The following is a 22,575-nucleotide window of genomic DNA, read 5'->3' on the forward strand; positions in this document are numbered from 1 at the left end:
GCCCTATTAGAAAGTTTATTATAATGTATAAATAAATCGTCTTCTTGAAATAACGTATATTCACCGCATATCGCATATAAAATATGGTGGTGTTTTAGTGGGGCTTACAGAAAATATCGGCTCCAGTGTTTTTAAAGTTCATACACAGGCATGAATATTAGATATGGTACACTAAATTAAAATTGTGTTCAACCAGATATCACGACGACGAAAACACTTACAATTTAAAAGACATAAACTTAAACAACAACTAAAACAATTAAATTTCTCCTATGGTGATCACGAAAACCATACTTTTAAGTAGGCGCTTCTAGCATCATTGTTATACTTTACGCCTATTCTATCAAATCAAAAGTCAAAATTCAGAATAATTCCTGGTCATTTTTTAATTAAGTGTCATTTATTTCGGTAAAAAAATTAGGTGCATTTATACCAATGTAAACCACATACAGTATGTTCACATAATTATATACGTCAAAGGTCATAAATTGTATTTCCAGTCATTGTATGTGAAAATGTTTTATTACTACAAATATAAATGTCTCTATTCTAAAAAAATAGTTTGGATATTAAAAGTTGAATTAATATCTGTATATATTAGAGATGTCTTAGTTTTGTTCCCTATAGTTATTCGCAATTTCCAAGAAGACTTGGTATAGACGACGCATGGGGTTTTAAATAAAGATACATCATTACACTTAAAATGCGTGTCTTTCTTTTCAGTATCGATCATCACATTTTATTTCACTGCTGCTCAACTAAGACTTCCATAATTAAATTAGACTGCTGCTTAAATAATCTGTTCTTGTATTCATTGTAAATTAATTAATTTTAAAGTGTTAGTATTAGAAGTAGAGAAGGTCGGTAAAATAAAATTAATATAACTGTCGATCTTTGAGGCTCCATTAAGAACTCCGCCTTATATATGTGCATGTTTTAACGTCGACATAAAATTAATTTTGTCGACATAAAATGAATAACGTTTGGAGCTGTATTTATAGCTTTTCGAAATATCGGCATCAGAGGTTTATGATCTGATTGCACAGACGTCTCAATACATAATGTTCAAATTTCTCACATGCATATAGGGTGTCACGAAACCTAAAGGCCAACTCAGACAGCGTCGTACGACGAGGCCCGACGAGACGTCTTGTCTGGATAGTCGAGTCAAACTGTTTCATTACCCCACAAAATTGCAAGAAAATGTTTTTTGATGAATTACAATAAAATCGGACTACCACAAAGGTTCAAAATTTGACGTTAAAAAAGATGGCCGCCAATTTTTGAAAATTGGTAACCGCTTGTATTAGACAGCTGTATACAAAATATATGTTTACACTTTTGGAACATTTTGTTGAAACATGACCAGAAATTCCATTTTGTGACCTTTGACATTTATGGAATGACGTTTATATATCTACGTAGCTGCAAATCACAGAGTCTTGATATTGGCGTCAACATGTTCAGAACATACATTTACCCTTTTTAACATTTTGTTGAAACATGACCAGAAATTCAATTTTGTGACCTTTGACCCATATATGGCATAAACAAAAATGTTCATCTACGTAACTAAAAATTACAGGGTCTTGATATTGGTGTTAAAATGTTCAGAACATACATATTTATATTTACTGTTTTTATACATTTTGTTCAAAAATAACCGAAAACATAAGGTTTTGACTTTTGATACTTATGGCACGAAATATTTTCACAACATGTACATGAGGCATGTTACGCGATTGATGTTTATGCAGAGCCTGTAATCAGCTTTCACGCGCTTAGACACACAGCGTGTTATTCAAACGTAGTGTTTTATAAAAATTCTTAAATATAAAATACCTAATTTATTCCTAACTTGATTACAGATTAATATAGAGGAATCTTTATTTGTAATAACTGCCAAGTTTGGGGACGTTCAGTTTAATTGTTTGTTCCGACATACCACTCTTCTGCTCCTTTGTAATTTCGTCCTCGTATAAATGCTCCACACACTTTCCAAAAAAATCTGAAATGGGAATATTTGATGCACATTTACATTTCGATGGAGAGTTCAGATGTTTTTATGATTCTTAGATTTTTCTGCAGCGTTCAATACAATTCAGCCTCATTTACTTACAGATAAATTATTAAAGTTAGGAATAAATCCACGATTAAATCTCTGGATTTCTGATTTCTTAAATGAAAGAACACAGATTGTTAAGTTTAGGGGTAGCGTATCTAAGCAGTTAACTTGTAATACAGGTGCACCACAGGGATGCGTTCTCTCACCCTTACTTTTTTCATTATATTCTGATTTTTATAGTGATATTGATCCAAGTAAATCATTTAATGTTAAGTTTGCAGATGATACTTGCCTAGTTGGTTTAATTTCAAATAATAATACATCCTTGTTTAATGAATATGTTGAACAATTTATAGTCTGGTGTAAACAAAATTTTCTTGAACTAAATGCCAAAAAAACTAAAGAGGTTATTGTCGATTTTAGAAGGAAAAATAAAACTAATCATGTAAATATTGAAATTGATAATGAAATTGTTGAAATAGTAGAAAGTCATAAGTACTTGGGATTAATAATTGATAATAAACTAAATTGGGAGAGAAACACTAAAGAACTCCGTACCAAGGCTAATAAGAGAATGTACTTTATATACAAAATGAAACGGTTTAATGTTAGTTCTCATCTCATTCATATGTTTTATTCCTCTGTTGTTCAATCAATCATTTCTTATTGTATTATTGTTTGGTTTTCTCATATCAATGTAAACAGTAAAAGTCAAATTCAGAGATTAGTAAATAAGGCCAGCAGAGTTATCGGTGTAGAAGTGAAACCTTTAGATGAAATGTTTAATACATTCATACTTCAAAAATTTGACACAACTATGCAAGACCCATCACACCCATTACATTCAGACATCATTATAAGTAGATCAGGAAGGGTTAGACTGACACAGAAAAAAATATCCACAAACCGTTTCAGATTTTCACCAATGTACATAGCATGCAATTTATTTAACAAAAACTTTTCAAGATAGTCACTGGTATCATTTGTATTTATTTTTATTGTTATCACATCATATTATTTATTCTACTCAGGTACAAAACATATCTCGAAATTGTTAGCAATTTTGACAATAAAGTTATCTTGTATCTTGTATCTTGTATCTTGTATCATGGACCGTTGACGGATGAAGATGCTGACAATTCAACTAGTGATAAAATATCAAAAAAGACATTCGTTGTGATAAGAATGAGTGATTATATTATGTTTGAAGATGTATAGTCTAAAGCTCGGTCTACACTTGTCAAACTGTATGTGACAAAATATTATATTTGTGCATATCACCACCATATTTGGGGACATCACACTTTTTTTGTCAAACTAGTTTGATAGTGTAGACAGAGCTTAAAGCAGAAAAAAACATGGACAATTTAATATATTATAGGATGAATATGGGACTTACCTTTACTTTTACATAACCTTACCTTCACATATCATTTCATATCATATGTAAAGTTGATTTTCAATGACACAACATGACTAGCACTACTCTGAGTAGGAAATGAGAGATTCGAACCTGCAACTTCTAGCTGACAAGGTGAGTATCATAACCATTGCACCACAGAGGCGTTTTATAACAAAATAAATTTATATGGAATAATCCGTTTTTAGAGCTATGCTATGCAGAACCATAGTAACTGTTAAGCTCTGTCTACAAACTAGTTTGACAAAATAAGTTTGTTGTGCCCAAACGGTAGTGATATGCTTAAATATGGTAGTGATCATCATGTCCATATATGGGCACATCACATTTTTTTTTCAAGAGTTAAACACTGGATTACTCCAATTATAGTAATAAGTAATTTAAATGTATGTTTTGTATAGTTCATTATGACAAATAGGGAGCGTTTGTTCACCATGCGTATTCAGGAATATTGGGACTTGGTTTCATCGTTCCCCACGTTGACACAGTTTCGATCGTTTCTAAGGCCAGACGACACATCGGTTAACCTCACCTAGAAAGTTGTGGGTAGTGAAAGCAAAAGCTTCCTATTGTCAACATTAAGCCTGGTTCTCACTCTGGTCACAACATAAGGACACAAGTTGTTTAGCCAATCACAAAAATCATCCAAACTGTCACTTGTGATTGGTGTAATTACTTGCATTGCATTGCATATACGTCCTTACGCTGCATCCTAGTGGGAACCAAGCTTTAGTTATCTTTCTACACAAGTTTGATAGTGTAGACAGAGCTTTAGACTATACATCTTCAAACTAATTAATACAATCTAAAGCTCTTTCTACACTATCAAACTAGTTTGACAAAAATGTGTGCCTAAATATGGTAGTGATATGCCCAAATATGGTAGTGATATGCCCAAATATGGTAGTGATATGCCCAAATATGTGATATGACTTACGTCTGCAGAATTCACCAGTGTAGCCATCATAGCAGTCACAGAACTGCTCTCTATTAAATGGGCCGCCTCGACAAATTCCATTTTTACCACAATCAAGCACACAAAGCTGCAGTTTACTTTTACTATTTTCACTTGAAACAGAGAAGGAATATTGGTTGTCGTCGACTGAAAGAACACACAAGTAAAATCAATTAATTAATACAATCCTAAATTGTAAACACATATCTTTCTACATTTGTTATTTAAAATGATGAATGAAATCAAAGTGTGTGGCATGTCTCACCAAGGCCGAAATATGCAAGTTTTTTACGGTAAATATGACCATTTAATTTAATTTTTATTTATTCAACTTCTCACTAAGACGTACATTAGTGAAGGATGTAACCAACTGAGGGTAAACACCTCTAAAACAGTACAGTCCCAATTGTACAGTGGCTGTGTGTAACAGTGGCTGTGTGTGTGGACTAGTACACCGGGGTAACCCCCTACTCTTTCCGAAAGGTGTACTAGGTTCTTTAAAGTGCACATGAGCCAGATGTGTACACTGGACCTACGGTTTATAGTCCTTATCCGAGAAGACTCATTCTACCGCCAGAACCATGGAGTGAGTGAGTCTCAAACCCTTGCCGATGTTATATTTTTTAGGAAATCTCAAATAATGTAATGGTGTGTGATAGGAAGAGATTAATCCAGTAGTGACGTGTGTCATGATGATGACAACCAAAATGTTGAGACAAACTTTACATCCTTTTCATGGTGTACCGCAAACCTAAAGCCTGGTTTCCATAAAATCGCTACACGACAGAGCGTAGCGATTCTATGGAAACGCTAGAATTTATCGGGGATCTAGTACGCGAGCGCTAAATATTCTGGGGCTGGGGTGGGAAATTTCTTTGGCATAATAATTATAGACAGTCAATACGTTAAATCTGTAGATTCTGTAATAGACTCATTACCCAAAACACATGGAGAAAATGAGGTTTACATTCGAGTCCGTAATAAAACCGCTCAAGATAGAATTGTGCCGTACATCCACCCACCAATTGTTAGAGGCCTACCATCCATTTCACCTTCAAAATACTGTATTTTACATTAACAACAGTAGACTTACTGTTCATCTTGTACTCAGAGTATACCCCTCAGGTTGACTGGATTTCTTTATTGAATATTGAGACCACTCTATAAGAATTGTTCTAGTATCGCCTACACTACACTACAGTAATATTATACAATTTTGTTTTTTTTGTCGTGTTCAATATTAAGGGGGGTATGGGTGCAAATCTGAGCCATACCACAACCTCCACCACTTGACAGCTAAAGTGAAATTACGAACTCTACCGTACTTTTTTTTATGTTAGCGCTCCTCCGTTTAATATTATTTATTTTAAGCAATGTCAAGGAATAGTTATATGTCGAGGCACATTATGTATGTAATGGTGCATCAATGCAATATGTTCCCTCCCCCCGCCCCCTCCCCCTGATATTGAGGCCGAGTTTACACACTTGGATGAGTTAGCAATCAAGAAGGTTGGACATCGACAGGAACAAATTTGAAACACTCCTTAATCACTGGATTACCGTGGATTATCATCGAAGGCCCATGGATTAGCAAACCACACCCATTTGGATTTAATTCTCTGATAATATTTAAAGATAGTGTTACCGTCAAATTAAATGTCTATGTTACATTACATACAATAAGTGCTTGTCAATTATGTATAGGCCTAATTCAATTATTCCTTTTTATAGATTTAGTGTTTCCTTTTTAAGCGGTCGTCGTACGTATTGATTAGGACGTGGGATGACGCTTTAGACAGTCATTAGAAAATCGGTCAGTTCAATCAGTAAAGTTACTGTCTCGACCCGTCAGGTAATCATTCAAATCAATACGATTATTAACCAGTCAGTTTATTTTATCAGTCGACCAGTCAGCTTTTAGTGGTCAGTCAGTCAGTCGGCCAGTCAATTTAGTCAGTCAACTAGTCAGTTTATTTAGTCAGTAAACCAGTAGGTTTATTTTGTCAGTCAGTTTTAGTCAGCAAACCAGTCAGTATATTTTGTCAGTCAACCAGTCAGTTTTAGTCAGTCAACTAGAAATATTCTGTAATCGATGTCCCGTCTGAAGATCGTTTTTTTAACCTGGCCAAAACATAGATAGGCCTACAACAGCGGCCAAATTTAATAATAATTGGATTATGGCTACACCTAATGACCAGCTAACATAGACATCAACAAAATTACAGTTACGGAAAAAATATTCCCAGAGTCAAACTATAAAAGTTCACTTACGATCTGCAGTCACGTATCCTGGTACAAGAATAGTAGCATATAAAACGCTAATAAACAGACAACGGTTAAACATCTTTGTTAACGCCTTTTGAACTAACTAACAATAAGTACTCCACTCTTCTCAGCTCACGACCTTTCCAAAGAGTGAGCTTATAACGAGACGAAAAGAAAAAGTTGACAGAGCTTGCAACGGAACCGGATTTCCGGCGTTCATAACAGAACATCGATGGCCTGGATCTGAATTGGTATTATGATATATAATAATTTGATATTACTTAATCTTTTAATTACTAATTACAAGGCACGCCTTTTTTATTGGCTAGTGAACAGGAATATCTATGGCGGCCCAGTGAGCTGCCCTCCACAAACTTAATCCGTCACTGGTCAAAAACTTACTAAACTTGGCCGTATCATCTGCTCTGTTCTACGGTTGCATTGGCCAATCGATAATTTCCTTTTGAAATAATGCACTTTCTTCTTATCACTATAGAAATAGTTCAAACTCATTAAAATCTCTGTACTTTTTGTACCCCTACACAAATGAAAATAGAGGAATTTAAAAATATAAATTATAAATAGTGTTAGGCCCTATTAGAAAGTTTATTATAATGTATAAATAAATCGTCTTCTTGAAATAACGTATATTCACCGCATATCGCATATAAAATATGGTGGTGTTTTAGTGGGGCTTACAGAAAATATCGGCTCCAGTGTTTTTAAAGTTCATACACAGGCATGAATATTAGATATGGTACACTAAATTAAAATTGTGTTCAACCAGATATCACGACGACGAAAACACTTACAATTTAAAAGACATAAACTTAAACAACAACTAAAACAATTAAATTTCTCCTATGGTGATCACGAAAACCATACTTTTAAGTAGGCGCTTCTAGCATCATTGTTATACTTTACGCCTATTCTATCAAATCAAAAGTCAAAATTCAGAATAATTCCTGGTCATTTTTTAATTAAGTGTCATTTATTTCGGTAAAAAAATTAGGTGCATTTATACCAATGTAAACCACATACAGTATGTTCACATAATTATATACGTCAAAGGTCATAAATTGTATTTCCAGTCATTGTATGTGAAAATGTTTTATTACTACAAATATAAATGTCTCTATTCTAAAAAAATAGTTTGGATATTAAAAGTTGAATTAATATCTGTATATATTAGAGATGTCTTAGTTTTGTTCCCTATAGTTATTCGCAATTTCCAAGAAGACTTGGTATAGACGACGCATGGGGTTTTAAATAAAGATACATCATTACACTTAAAATGCGTGTCTTTCTTTTCAGTATCGATCATCACATTTTATTTCACTGCTGCTCAACTAAGACTTCCATAATTAAATTAGACTGCTGCTTAAATAATCTGTTCTTGTATTCATTGTAAATTAATTAATTTTAAAGTGTTAGTATTAGAAGTAGAGAAGGTCGGTAAAATAAAATTAATATAACTGTCGATCTTTGAGGCTCCATTAAGAACTCCGCCTTATATATGTGCATGTTTTAACGTCGACATAAAATTAATTTTGTCGACATAAAATGAATAACGTTTGGAGCTGTATTTATAGCTTTTCGAAATATCGGCATCAGAGGTTTATGATCTGATTGCACAGACGTCTCAATACATAATGTTCAAATTTCTCACATGCATATAGGGTGTCACGAAACCTAAAGGCCAACTCAGACAGCGTCGTACGACGAGGCCCGACGAGACGTCTTGTCTGGATAGTCGAGTCAAACTGTTTCATTACCCCACAAAATTGCAAGAAAATGTTTTTTGATGAATTACAATAAAATCGGACTACCACAAAGGTTCAAAATTTGACGTTAAAAAAGATGGCCGCCAATTTTTGAAAATTGGTAACCGCTTGTATTAGACAGCTGTATACAAAATATATGTTTACACTTTTGGAACATTTTGTTGAAACATGACCAGAAATTCCATTTTGTGACCTTTGACATTTATGGAATGACGTTTATATATCTACGTAGCTGCAAATCACAGAGTCTTGATATTGGCGTCAACATGTTCAGAACATACATTTACCCTTTTTAACATTTTGTTGAAACATGACCAGAAATTCAATTTTGTGACCTTTGACCCATATATGGCATAAACAAAAATGTTCATCTACGTAACTAAAAATTACAGGGTCTTGATATTGGTGTTAAAATGTTCAGAACATACATATTTATATTTACTGTTTTTATACATTTTGTTCAAAAATAACCGAAAACATAAGGTTTTGACTTTTGATACTTATGGCACGAAATATTTTCACAACATGTACATGAGGCATGTTACGCGATTGATGTTTATGCAGAGCCTGTAATCAGCTTTCACGCGCTTAGACACACAGCGTGTTATTCAAACGTAGTGTTTTATAAAAATTCTTAAATATAAAATACCTAATTTATTCCTAACTTGATTACAGATTAATATAGAGGAATCTTTATTTGTAATAACTGCCAAGTTTGGGGACGTTCAGTTTAATTGTTTGTTCCGACATACCACTCTTCTGCTCCTTTGTAATTTCGTCCTCGTATAAATGCTCCACACACTTTCCAAAAAAATCTGAAATGGGAATATTTGATGCACATTTACATTTCGATGGAGAGTTCAGATGTTTTTATGATTCTTAGATTTTTCTGCAGCGTTCAATACAATTCAGCCTCATTTACTTACAGATAAATTATTAAAGTTAGGAATAAATCCACGATTAAATCTCTGGATTTCTGATTTCTTAAATGAAAGAACACAGATTGTTAAGTTTAGGGGTAGCGTATCTAAGCAGTTAACTTGTAATACAGGTGCACCACAGGGATGCGTTCTCTCACCCTTACTTTTTTCATTATATTCTGATTTTTATAGTGATATTGATCCAAGTAAATCATTTAATGTTAAGTTTGCAGATGATACTTGCCTAGTTGGTTTAATTTCAAATAATAATACATCCTTGTTTAATGAATATGTTGAACAATTTATAGTCTGGTGTAAACAAAATTTTCTTGAACTAAATGCCAAAAAAACTAAAGAGGTTATTGTCGATTTTAGAAGGAAAAATAAAACTAATCATGTAAATATTGAAATTGATAATGAAATTGTTGAAATAGTAGAAAGTCATAAGTACTTGGGATTAATAATTGATAATAAACTAAATTGGGAGAGAAACACTAAAGAACTCCGTACCAAGGCTAATAAGAGAATGTACTTTATATACAAAATGAAACGGTTTAATGTTAGTTCTCATCTCATTCATATGTTTTATTCCTCTGTTGTTCAATCAATCATTTCTTATTGTATTATTGTTTGGTTTTCTCATATCAATGTAAACAGTAAAAGTCAAATTCAGAGATTAGTAAATAAGGCCAGCAGAGTTATCGGTGTAGAAGTGAAACCTTTAGATGAAATGTTTAATACATTCATACTTCAAAAATTTGACACAACTATGCAAGACCCATCACACCCATTACATTCAGACATCATTATAAGTAGATCAGGAAGGGTTAGACTGACACAGAAAAAAATATCCACAAACCGTTTCAGATTTTCACCAATGTACATAGCATGCAATTTATTTAACAAAAACTTTTCAAGATAGTCACTGGTATCATTTGTATTTATTTTTATTGTTATCACATCATATTATTTATTCTACTCAGGTACAAAACATATCTCGAAATTGTTAGCAATTTTGACAATAAAGTTATCTTGTATCTTGTATCTTGTATCTTGTATCATGGACCGTTGACGGATGAAGATGCTGACAATTCAACTAGTGATAAAATATCAAAAAAGACATTCGTTGTGATAAGAATGAGTGATTATATTATGTTTGAAGATGTATAGTCTAAAGCTCGGTCTACACTTGTCAAACTGTATGTGACAAAATATTATATTTGTGCATATCACCACCATATTTGGGGACATCACACTTTTTTTGTCAAACTAGTTTGATAGTGTAGACAGAGCTTAAAGCAGAAAAAAACATGGACAATTTAATATATTATAGGATGAATATGGGACTTACCTTTACTTTTACATAACCTTACCTTCACATATCATATCATATCATATGTAAAGTTGATTTTCAATGACACAACATGACTAGCACTACTCTGAGTAGGAAATGAGAGATTCGAACCTGCAACTTCTAGCTGACAAGGTGAGTATCATAACCATTGCACCACAGAGGCGTTTTATAACAAAATAAATTTATATGGAATAATCCGTTTTTAGAGCTATGCTATGCAGAACCATAGTAACTGTTAAGCTCTGTCTACAAACTAGTTTGACAAAATAAGTTTGTTGTGCCCAAACGGTAGTGATATGCTTAAATATGGTAGTGATCATCATGTCCATATATGGGCACATCACATTTTTTTTTCAAGAGTTAAACACTGGATTACTCCAATTATAGTAATAAGTAATTTAAATGTATGTTTTGTATAGTTCATTATGACAAATAGGGAGCGTTTGTTCACCATGCGTATTCAGGAATATTGGGACTTGGTTTCATCGTTCCCCACGTTGACACAGTTTCGATCGTTTCTAAGGCCAGACGACACATCGGTTAACCTCACCTAGAAAGTTGTGGGTAGTGAAAGCAAAAGCTTCCTATTGTCAACATTAAGCCTGGTTCTCACTCTGGTCACAACATAAGGACACAAGTTGTTTAGCCAATCACAAAAATCATCCAAACTGTCACTTGTGATTGGTGTAATTACTTGCATTGCATTGCATATACGTCCTTACGCTGCATCCTAGTGGGAACCAAGCTTTAGTTATCTTTCTACACAAGTTTGATAGTGTAGACAGAGCTTTAGACTATACATCTTCAAACTAATTAATACAATCTAAAGCTCTTTCTACACTATCAAACTAGTTTGACAAAAATGTGTGCCTAAATATGGTAGTGATATGCCCAAATATGGTAGTGATATGCCCAAATATGGTAGTGATATGCCCAAATATGTGATATGACTTACGTCTGCAGAATTCACCAGTGTAGCCATCATAGCAGTCACAGAACTGCTCTCTATTAAATGGGCCGCCTCGACAAATTCCATTTTTACCACAATCAAGCACACAAAGCTGCAGTTTACTTTTACTATTTTCACTTGAAACAGAGAAGGAATATTGGTTGTCGTCGACTGAAAGAACACACAAGTAAAATCAATTAATTAATACAATCCTAAATTGTAAACACATATCTTTCTACATTTGTTATTTAAAATGATGAATGAAATCAAAGTGTGTGGCATGTCTCACCAAGGCCGAAATATGCAAGTTTTTTACGGTAAATATGACCATTTAATTTAATTTTTATTTATTCAACTTCTCACTAAGACGTACATTAGTGAAGGATGTAACCAACTGAGGGTAAACACCTCTAAAACAGTACAGTCCCAATTGTACAGTGGCTGTGTGTAACAGTGGCTGTGTGTGTGGACTAGTACACCGGGGTAACCCCCTACTCGTTCCGAAAGGTGTACTAGGTTCTTTAAAGTGCACATGAGCCAGATGTGTACACTGGACCTACGGTTTATAGTCCTTATCCGAGAAGACTCATTCTACCGCCAGAACCATGGAGTGAGTGAGTCTCAAACCCTTGCCGATGTTATATTTTTTAGGAAATCTCAAATAATGTAATGGTGTGTGATAGGAAGAGATTAATCCAGTAGTGACGTGTGTCATGATGATGACAACCAAAATGTTGAGACAAACTTTACATCCTTTTCATGGTGTACCGCAAACCTAAAGCCTGGTTTCCATAAAATCGCTACACGACAGAGCGTAGCGATTCTATGGAAACGCTAGAATTTATCGGGGATCTAGTACGCGAGCGCTAAATATTCTGGGGCTGGGGTGGGAAATTTCTTTGGCATAATAATTATAGACAGTCAATACGTTAAATCTGTAGATTCTGTAATAGACTCATTACCCAAAACACATGGAGAAAATGAGGTTTACATTCGAGTCCGTAATAAAACCGCTCAAGATAGAATTGTGCCGTACATCCACCCACCAATTGTTAGAGGCCTACCATCCATTTCACCTTCAAAATACTGTATTTTACATTAACAACAGTAGACTTACTGTTCATCTTGTACTCAGAGTATACCCCTCAGGTTGACTGGATTTCTTTATTGAATATTGAGACCACTCTATAAGAATTGTTCTAGTATCGCCTACACTACACTACAGTAATATTATACAATTTTGTTTTTTTTGTCGTGTTCAATATTAAGGGGGGTATGGGTGCAAATCTGAGCCATACCACAACCTCCACCACTTGACAGCTAAAGTGAAATTACGAACTCTACCGTACTTTTTTTTATGTTAGCGCTCCTCCGTTTAATATTATTTATTTTAAGCAATGTCAAGGAATAGTTATATGTCGAGGCACATTATGTATGTAATGGTGCATCAATGCAATATGTTCCCTCCCCCCGCCCCCTCCCCCTGATATTGAGGCCGAGTTTACACACTTGGATGAGTTAGCAATCAAGAAGGTTGGACATCGACAGGAACAAATTTGAAACACTCCTTAATCACTGGATTACCGTGGATTATCATCGAAGGCCCATGGATTAGCAAACCACACCCATTTGGATTTAATTCTCTGATAATATTTAAAGATAGTGTTACCGTCAAATTAAATGTCTATGTTACATTACATACAATAAGTGCTTGTCAATTATGTATAGGCCTAATTCAATTATTCCTTTTTATAGATTTAGTGTTTCCTTTTTAAGCGGTCGTCGTACGTATTGATTAGGACGTGGGATGACGCTTTAGACAGTCATTAGAAAATCGGTCAGTTCAATCAGTAAAGTTACTGTCTCGACCCGTCAGGTAATCATTCAAATCAATACGATTATTAACCAGTCAGTTTATTTTATCAGTCGACCAGTCAGCTTTTAGTGGTCAGTCAGTCAGTCGGCCAGTCAATTTAGTCAGTCAACTAGTCAGTTTATTTAGTCAGTAAACCAGTAGGTTTATTTTGTCAGTCAGTTTTAGTCAGCAAACCAGTCAGTATATTTTGTCAGTCAACCAGTCAGTTTTAGTCAGTCAACTAGAAATATTCTGTAATCGATGTCCCGTCTGAAGATCGTTTTTTAACCTGGCCAAAACATAGATAGGCCTACAACAGCGGCCAAATTTAATAATAATTTGATTATGGCTACACCTAATGACCAGCTAACATAGACATCAACAAAATTACAGTTACGGAAAAAATATTCCCAGAGTCAAACTATAAAAGTTCACTTACGATCTGCAGTCACGTATCCTGGTACAAGAATAGTAGCATATAAAACGCTAATAAACAGACAACGGTTAAACATCTTTGTTAACGCCTTTTGAACTAACTAACAATAAGTACTCCACTCTTCTCAGCTCACGACCTTTCCAAAGAGTGAGCTTATAACGAGACGAAAAGAAAAAGTTGACAGAGCTTGCAACGGAACCGGATTTCCGGCGTTCATAACGGAACATCGATGGCCTGGATCTGAATTGGTATTATGATATATAATAATTTGATATTACTTAATCTTTTAATTACTAATTACAAGGCACGCCTTTTTTATTGGCTAGTGAACAGGAATATCTATGGCGGCCCAGTGAGCCGCCCTCCACAAACTTAATCCGTCACTGGTCAAAAACTTACTAAACTTGGCCGTATCATCTGCTCTGTTCTACGGTTGCATTGACCAATCGATAATTTCCTTTTGAAATAATGCACTTTCTTCTTATCACTATAGAAATAGTTCAAACTCATTAAAATCTCTGTACTTTTTGTACCCCTACACAAATGAAAATAGAGGAATTTAAAAATATAAAAAATAAATAGTGTTAGGCCCTACTAGAAAGTTTATTATAATGTATAAATAAATCGTCTTATTGAAATAACGTATATTCACCGCATATCGCATATAAAATATGGTGGTGTTTTAGTGGAGCTTACAGAAAATATCGGCTCCAGTGTTTTTAAAGTTCATACACAGGCATGAATATTAGATATGGTACACTAAATTAAAATTGTGTTCAACCAGATATCACGACGACGAAAACACTTACAATTTAAAAGACATAAACTTAAACAACAACTAAAACAATTAAATTTCTCCTATGGTGATCCATGGTGATCACGAAAACCATACTTTTAAGTAGGTGCTTCTAGCATCATTGTTATACTTTACGCCTATTCTATCAAATCAAAATTCAGAATAATAATTCCTGGACATTTTTTAATTAAGTGTCATCTATTTCGGTAAAAAAAATTAGGTGCATTTATACCAATGTAAACCACATACAGTATGTTCACATAATTATACAATAATAAATTGTATTTCCAGTCATTGTATGTGAAAATGTTTTATTACTACAAATATAAATGTCTCTATTCTGAAAAAAATAGTTTGGATATTAAAAGTTGAATTAATATCTGTATATATTAGAGATGTCTTAGTTTTGTTCCCTATAGTTATTAGCAATTTCCAAGAACACTTGGTATAGACGACGCATGGGGTTTTAAATAAAGATACATCATTACACTTAAAATGCGTGTCTTTCGTTTCAGTATCGGTCATCAAATTTTATTTCACTGCTGCTCAACTAAGACTTCCATAATTAAATTAGACTGCTGCTTAAATAATCTGTTCTTGTATTCATGGTAAATTAATTAATTTTGAAGTGTTAGTATTAGAAGTAGAGAAGGTCAGTAAAATAAAATTAATATAACCCGCAATCTTTGAGGCTCCATTTCGACTTCAATTCAATGCAATCTTTTTATTTCGGAATCTCTGGTCCATAGAAAGTAAAAATTACATATAAAAAATGGAACAATAACGGTCACAATATCGAGCCCTGAATCAATCAATTTCTACATATTGTTTTCTATTACTTAAATACTTATGCTTACAAACCATTCTAACGCATGCCTCTTATACCGTTGTTTATGTTTATAACGTTAGATTCTAGGCTGGATTCCTAATTATATTTACAGACGAAAACAAACGTGACAGACCATTCGAGTTCCAGACGATAACCCTTTATTGTAACTACTGAGCATGCACACAATGAACAAAAAACAAATTCTACTAACATCTTGTTAATACACTTTAAGAAAATGAAATGCAAAATAGGTGTTCCCGAGCATTCTGACGATCTATATTAATTAATTTTAAAATTTAGCAAATTTTCACCATTTTACACGTGCGTAGCCTGTCACTTTTGACGTGCTCGTATAACGCAATTTCGAGTTAAAAAGTGAATCAAATATGATGATATTATTAAAGAAAGGTTGTAAAACAGAAATCAGGCAAAAAGAGTGCATATTAACGTTTAACGCGCAGTGCGCGTACAAAAATCTGCGCACTCATGGCAATTTTTTAAAGGCTTAAAACGTAATCTAATTTCATCGAAAATAAATTTTGACAATTTTGAAAATGTTAAGCGCGTACGCATGCGTTATGTGTGCTACACACAGAATTGTATTGCCATATTATGAAATATGACCTGAAATTTATGAGTACCAAATTTTGTTTAATTGTGATTCATGCTTGTGAAGATATGATTACAAACGTGATTTCGTTAAATCGTGCGTAGACCGCATAATTGTTGATTGCGCACCGTGAAAACATGACCACATCGATTCCTAGCCATAAGGAATATAATCTGAAAAATTTACTTAGCTAGATGAAACTGATATCAAGATAATTGACGGACAACATGAACCAATGTTGAACTATTGGTTTTTCTTTAAAGAAAAATGTTGGTTTGTCCAGTCCTCTTTCTAATCAATGTATACAGAGAGAGAGATGACGCTGTGTAGTGCGCGCATTTAAGAGATGTTCCCAAGAGCTAGTAACATCATAGTGGTATTCAATTGGCTAGTTAGTGCGCTCACCGCGCTTACAATAGAACAGCGCAACCATTGTTACGTCATCAAATATTCGAAAATAACTAACGACTATTCCAAATTTAAGTCAGAATGAAAAATTCTTTCAATCGATGAACAGTGATTTCAAATTGCTCTTCATTAAAACGAAATAAAACCGCTTTTACCGTGCAATTCAGTTTGGAAATACTATACATCTATTTCCTATTACGTTTGCTATACTTACATCATCTGCTATGGCAAAGTTGATATTTAAAAGAAGATATAATGCTTCTTTAGAAGAAGCCCAGAATGCGGTGAGATCAAATGAGTATCCCGCCGCTAAGTACGCTAGGTTCCTTCAGGTGAGGAATAGAAAGGCTAGGCCTACAAACAGGGGGTGTCCTTATGTCAGAAGAAACGCTAACCCAACTTGTAAGTTACACGAATTAGATACACGTATAAAAACGGAAAACAAATCAGCTGATATCAATTATTGTCATTTTAATCATGAATTAAATAGGCCTACTAGTGACGACCAAATTTTGTCTTTAAATAAATGCCTATCATAATAAGTAGTGATAGAAGTAGTGATAGTGACATCATTATTAGTATTAACAGTGATAGTAGTAGTAGACCTATTGAAGATCAAATGTTGCCTCCAAATAGGCCTACAAATGATATGCCTATCATAATTAGTGATAGGAGTAGTGATAGTGACATCATTATTAGTAGCAGCAGTGATAGTGATAGTAGTAGGCCTAGTTGGCCTAGTGAAGACCAAATACTGTCTCCAAATGCAAATGATATGCCTATCATAATAAGTAGTGATTATAGTAGTGATAGTGACATCAATATTAGTATTAGCAGTGAAGCTGATAGTAGTAGTAGTAGTAGTAGTAGTAGTAGCAGCAGCACTATACCCAATAGCAGTAGTAGCAGTAGTGGTGACAGTACTAGTAGTAGTATTAGTAGCAACAGCAGTGGCAGTAGCAGCATAGGAGAAAAGTCTAGTAGTAGTAATAGTAGCACTGTTGTAGTAGTAGGAAATGGTGATGTTTTGTTTCATTTTCCAGGTAGTGGTGATAACAATTCTAACGATATTTCAAATGAAAATTTTGAACTTGAATCTAATAAAGAATATTTTAATTCATTAATTAATCGTGAAAAAATATCTGAAAATCCATGGGCACATTTTGAATCACAATCAGTCAAAGATCATATGATAGAATTTTTATGTAATATTCGATCTGAACTCATACGTTATGAATACATAATCGATTATGATATTGTACATCGTAGCCTTACAATTATAGAAAATGTACTAATCTGTGATAACACAGCATTTAAACTTGGAGATCTCGAAGAATTGGCAATTGCATCAATTTGCCTTGCATTGAAATGTGCTGAAAGATACCAATCTAAACACATCATCCCTTATGCTTGTGACCGCCTCCGGAATCTTGGCTTCTTTAATCCTAAAAAAATTGCCCAAATAGAATTAAAAATATTACAGATAGTAAACTTTAATATCAATAGTGTCACTTGTCTTGATTTTGTTCACATTTATTGCGATATTGCTATCAGTAAAGCTACAACCAATAACAACAAACGTAGAATAGAAAGAGTGAGACACGAATCTGTCAAATATTTGATTACAAATAAAATATCTCTTACAACAGTAAAGCCATCCGCAATAGCTTACTTAATAATTAACGCAATTCTTGAGAAATTTGAATTACAAGACTCATTCTATTTTGAGAATAATGACGATAGTTCTTAAACAAATTAAGACAATTTAAAACATAATTTAAGTAACCATTTACGTTAAGACAAAACAATTTAAGGGATTAGATCTATAATATAGTTATAGGAATGTTAAGACGATTACATTGATTAAAGAAAGGTTAAACTAAATAGATTAGTCTAAGATGTGCAATATCTAAGTACTATGTAAGGTAATAGTATATAAAATAACGTTTTAAAAATGTAGATTACTGCAGCACTTGTACTTAAGAAAAACAAAATAAGATAAGTAATGTGAATTATAAAACAATATTGGTATTGTAACATTGTAATGAAAAAAAAAAGCTCTAAGGAGGATATTAATATAATACCAATAATAAATTAAAAATAGATTATTGATAATAATGATTAAAATAAGTAATTTGTTTCAGTAATATTCCCGTTATTAAGTTAATGTAAGTTTTTAGTTAGTAAGCAATACAAAAAAAAGGATGAAATAAAAAAAAAAACATTATTTAATTAGTTTTCAAAAAAATTGTTAATGATATTTAGGATAGTTGATAGAAATTTTTTTTTTACGAGTTTATATTTTAATAATAAATTTTAATAATAAAAATGTTATCGTAAGTTGATTTATTTAGTAAGAAATAATTAAAAAAAAAAAAAAAAAATAATATTGTAATTATTAAAATATTTTCCCTTATTCATTTCGTATATAATAGGTTTTAGGCCTATATTATTGTATAGTAAACAATTAAAATAAGTAATTTGTTCAATAATCTTAACTTATTTAAGTTAATATAAGTTTTAGCTTATAAGGAATTATAAAAAAAACCAAAACAAAAAAAAAACAAAAAAAAAAACATCCCAGTCTGAAGTCGGAGATGCTACCTCATCGTGGTAGACTGGTGTCAACATCATTGGTAACCAAACTGGTACCAAGATGGCTAACAGCATCACGCATCTTGTACCATAGTACAATCGCACACTATACCACACATTTGTGATGTCACGGATGTAGGCCACTTATTGAGTGTGAAAATATAAAAAATAATGTAATATATAAAAAGTACGTATTAGCCTATATATTGTTGGAAGGATTGCATGACAAAAACATTAAATCAATATGATATAAAGCTATAAAGTAAATTTAAGTAAGATTTAATTCGTCACTATTACGAATTATAGGTTATATGCATTGATTTAAATAAAGATAATTGATTTTGTTTTGCTGATAGATACGAGCACAGACCACCGAGCCATACACAACTGACTAAAAGTTGAAGAAAGATTCCTCCGTGTATTTATTTGCAGTAACCACTTTGGTGCAGATACAGTAGATTATTGCATACTGCAATGAATTATGAATTTTTTACTATGATGACATCTTTAAAGATTTGAAAAAATGACGCACTGTCAAAATATATACTTTTAACTTTAATATATGAACACATTAAAGAATAAAGTTAATGTTAAGTTTGTTATTTCGGCTCAAGAAAATGTCATAGTTCGTTTGATTGTTGAAATTAATTTTTTTTAATTGAATATGCACACAATTAATGGTGACTTAATCAACTTTTGTTCTCTTAATGATACATACACTTTAAGAAAATGGAATGCAAAATAGGTGTTCCCGAGCATTCTGACGATCTAAATTAATTTTAAAATTTTGCATATTTTCACCATTTTTGTTAACTTACACGTGCGTAGCCTGTCACTTTTAACGTGTTTGTATAACGCAATTTCGAGTTGAGAAGTGAATCAAATATGATGATATTATTAAAGAAAGGTTGAGAATCGGGCAAAAAGAGTTCATATCAACGTTTAACGCGCAGTTCGCGTGCAAAAATCTGCGCACTCATGGCAATTTTTTAAAGGCTTAAAATTGCCCGAAACGTACTCTATAATTTCATCGAAAATTTAAAGCGCGCGTACGCATGCGTTATATGCGCTACACACGTAATTGTATTGCCATATGATGACCTGAAATTTATGAGTACCAAATTTTGTTTCATGCATGTGAAGATACGATTACAAACGTGATTTCGTTAAATCGTGCGTAGACCGCGTAATTTGTGATTGCGCACCGTGAAAACGCACAGAGAATATACTCTGAAAAATTGACTTAGCTAGATAAAACTGATACAAGATAATTGACAGACAAAATAGTGCTAAGGAAAGAATACATTAACAAAGATTCTGACAGAATGATTTTTTTTTTCCAGTTTATTCAGTGCTTTTATTCGACACTCTAAAAAAAATTTAAAAATCAACCCCCAAAAATCTACAATTACCACTCTTAAACAAATTATAACAATCGTACATTATTACAACAAATCACTCCAAACAAAAATTCATTACAAATTTAAAACATATAAAGACGAGAAGAAAATTGGTACTTAATAAAGAAAACAAATTTGCACACGTTCAATCCTAATGAGTTGCACAGCAATTATTGTATTTTGTACCTTTTTTTTTGTCAAAAAAAAAGATGATTTTATATGATTTATAGAGAAGCAATTATTTATCACACACACACACACACACAGAAACTATACCAATTACAGTAGAAGCTTTCTGACAGAATGATAATGCATAATTATAACCTAATTAAAAACAACCATATTTTAACAATAACGGTAATTTCGAAAAGCACCTGTAATAACATAAATGAAATTTATAATTAGCATAATAAATAATCATCGTCTAAAAATATCCAGGCGGTAAAATAAATATAAATCTATGCCTTACTTACTTTACTTAGTAAGGGACATACCCGAACTTATATGACTAGATTCCTCCATAACTTCCTATCTGCCATTGTGACAGTCAGTTCTTCTCTCTGCATACCAGTATCCGTCTCCAGTACATCAATGTATGTGAGAGCTGGCCTTCCTTGTTTTGCAAATCCATGTTTTGGCTGCCACTGCAGAACATCTGAAATCATTTCTTCTTTACTGTGTCCAGCAAATGCCAGTCATCTTATTGTTTCTGTTATTTTTGGTATGGCCAAAGAGCCATAATTATAGTACTTCGTTGCTGATTCTTTGTTGCCATTTTATGCCCATAGCAGCACGACGTAGTGAGTGACTGCCATCAATTGATTTCTGAAGTTTCTTTGTAATGATCTAACTTTCTGATCCATTATAGAAAAACTGAAGAGCCGTAGTTTAAGGTTTTTACTTATATTTGACCTCCATATTCGATTTAATTTATTAATTGCAGCCCTTTCTTATTTTAAAATCTCTGCTGGTAGTGTTAATAAAGCTTCCCAGATAAATCTAGGCCTACCTAATATAAAAACGATCACGAAAATGTATTTAGTGCGCCAAATACAAAATGACGCAATAAAACCCAATGGATTATTATAGCTGGTGGCACGCGCCATAAAAAATTGCAAAAGTTGGTTTTATTGTAACCAAATGATTAAAGATGTATTGTCCCCCAAAATCATGAAAAATAAAGATTTTTAAAATCGGACTTTGAATAGGCCATTTTGCAGTTTTAATGAAGTTGTTCACTTCCATAAGAAAAAAACGGGGGAAAAAATTATTTCACCTATAAAGACAAAATAAACAGTTAAATTACCCAAAAACTCATTGTCTTCCAGACAATTTGACCATTTTTTGCTTTAAATTACATTTTTCTCAGGTAAATAAATTTTTTTCAGACTCAATTTTTTGTGAGAGTGAATAACTATTATGTGACATTAAAATAACATATTCAACAAAAAAATTAAAAAAAATATTTTTTAGGGGGACAATATATCTTTAATGTAAATCCAAGAAAAAGTTTGAACCACCTTTCCCTTTTCTGTTCAAACAAGATAAACAATGCACACACCCTCTAAAAGTTCTGGCTGTGGGCTGGCTTAAAAAATCAACATTCTTCTTGAGCCATAACATAAAAAGTACAGAAACACCAGGTCATAGGTCATAGTTTATTTCAAGTACTGTGCCTTTCTTTCTAATTAATATTTATCACCATCACCAATTTATAAAAACTGACAAATTTAATTTATGATCTATGATTTATTTCTAATATTACAAAATATAAAAAGACTTCTATTGACTAGTGGGACGTCTTCATTTGTTTTTTTTTATGTAATTACACAAAATAAATTGCATTTAAATACAGCTGAATTAAGTTTTTCTTCAATCTTGCACTTGTCATTGAATTGACAATGATCCTAAAACGAGAAAAATAAAATTGGTGT

General features: G+C 32.9%; 1 protein-coding gene across 3 annotated transcripts in view; it reads right to left on the bottom strand.

The window, feature by feature from the left end:
- LOC144841306 (cathepsin B-like) overlaps nucleotides 1-22,575 on the bottom strand; it is a 70,521-nt gene that overhangs the window by 42,190 nt on the left and 5,756 nt on the right. Inside the window, exon 9 of one of the 3 annotated variants that reach the window (XM_078697593.1) lies at nucleotides 22,286-22,548. The exons of 1 other annotated variant lie outside the window; for it this stretch is intronic. The gene's annotated coding sequence lies outside the window, so the exon portion shown is untranslated. Of the gene's footprint in view, nucleotides 1-22,285; nucleotides 22,549-22,575 lie in introns of those variants that run through there. One more of the 3 variants, XM_078697592.1, reaches the window with a different exon arrangement.

Source organism: Antedon bifida, chromosome 4 (assembly GCF_963402885.1).
Source record: "Antedon bifida chromosome 4, ecAntBifi1.1, whole genome shotgun sequence".
Taxonomy (NCBI): Eukaryota; Metazoa; Echinodermata; class Crinoidea; order Comatulida; family Antedonidae; genus Antedon; species Antedon bifida.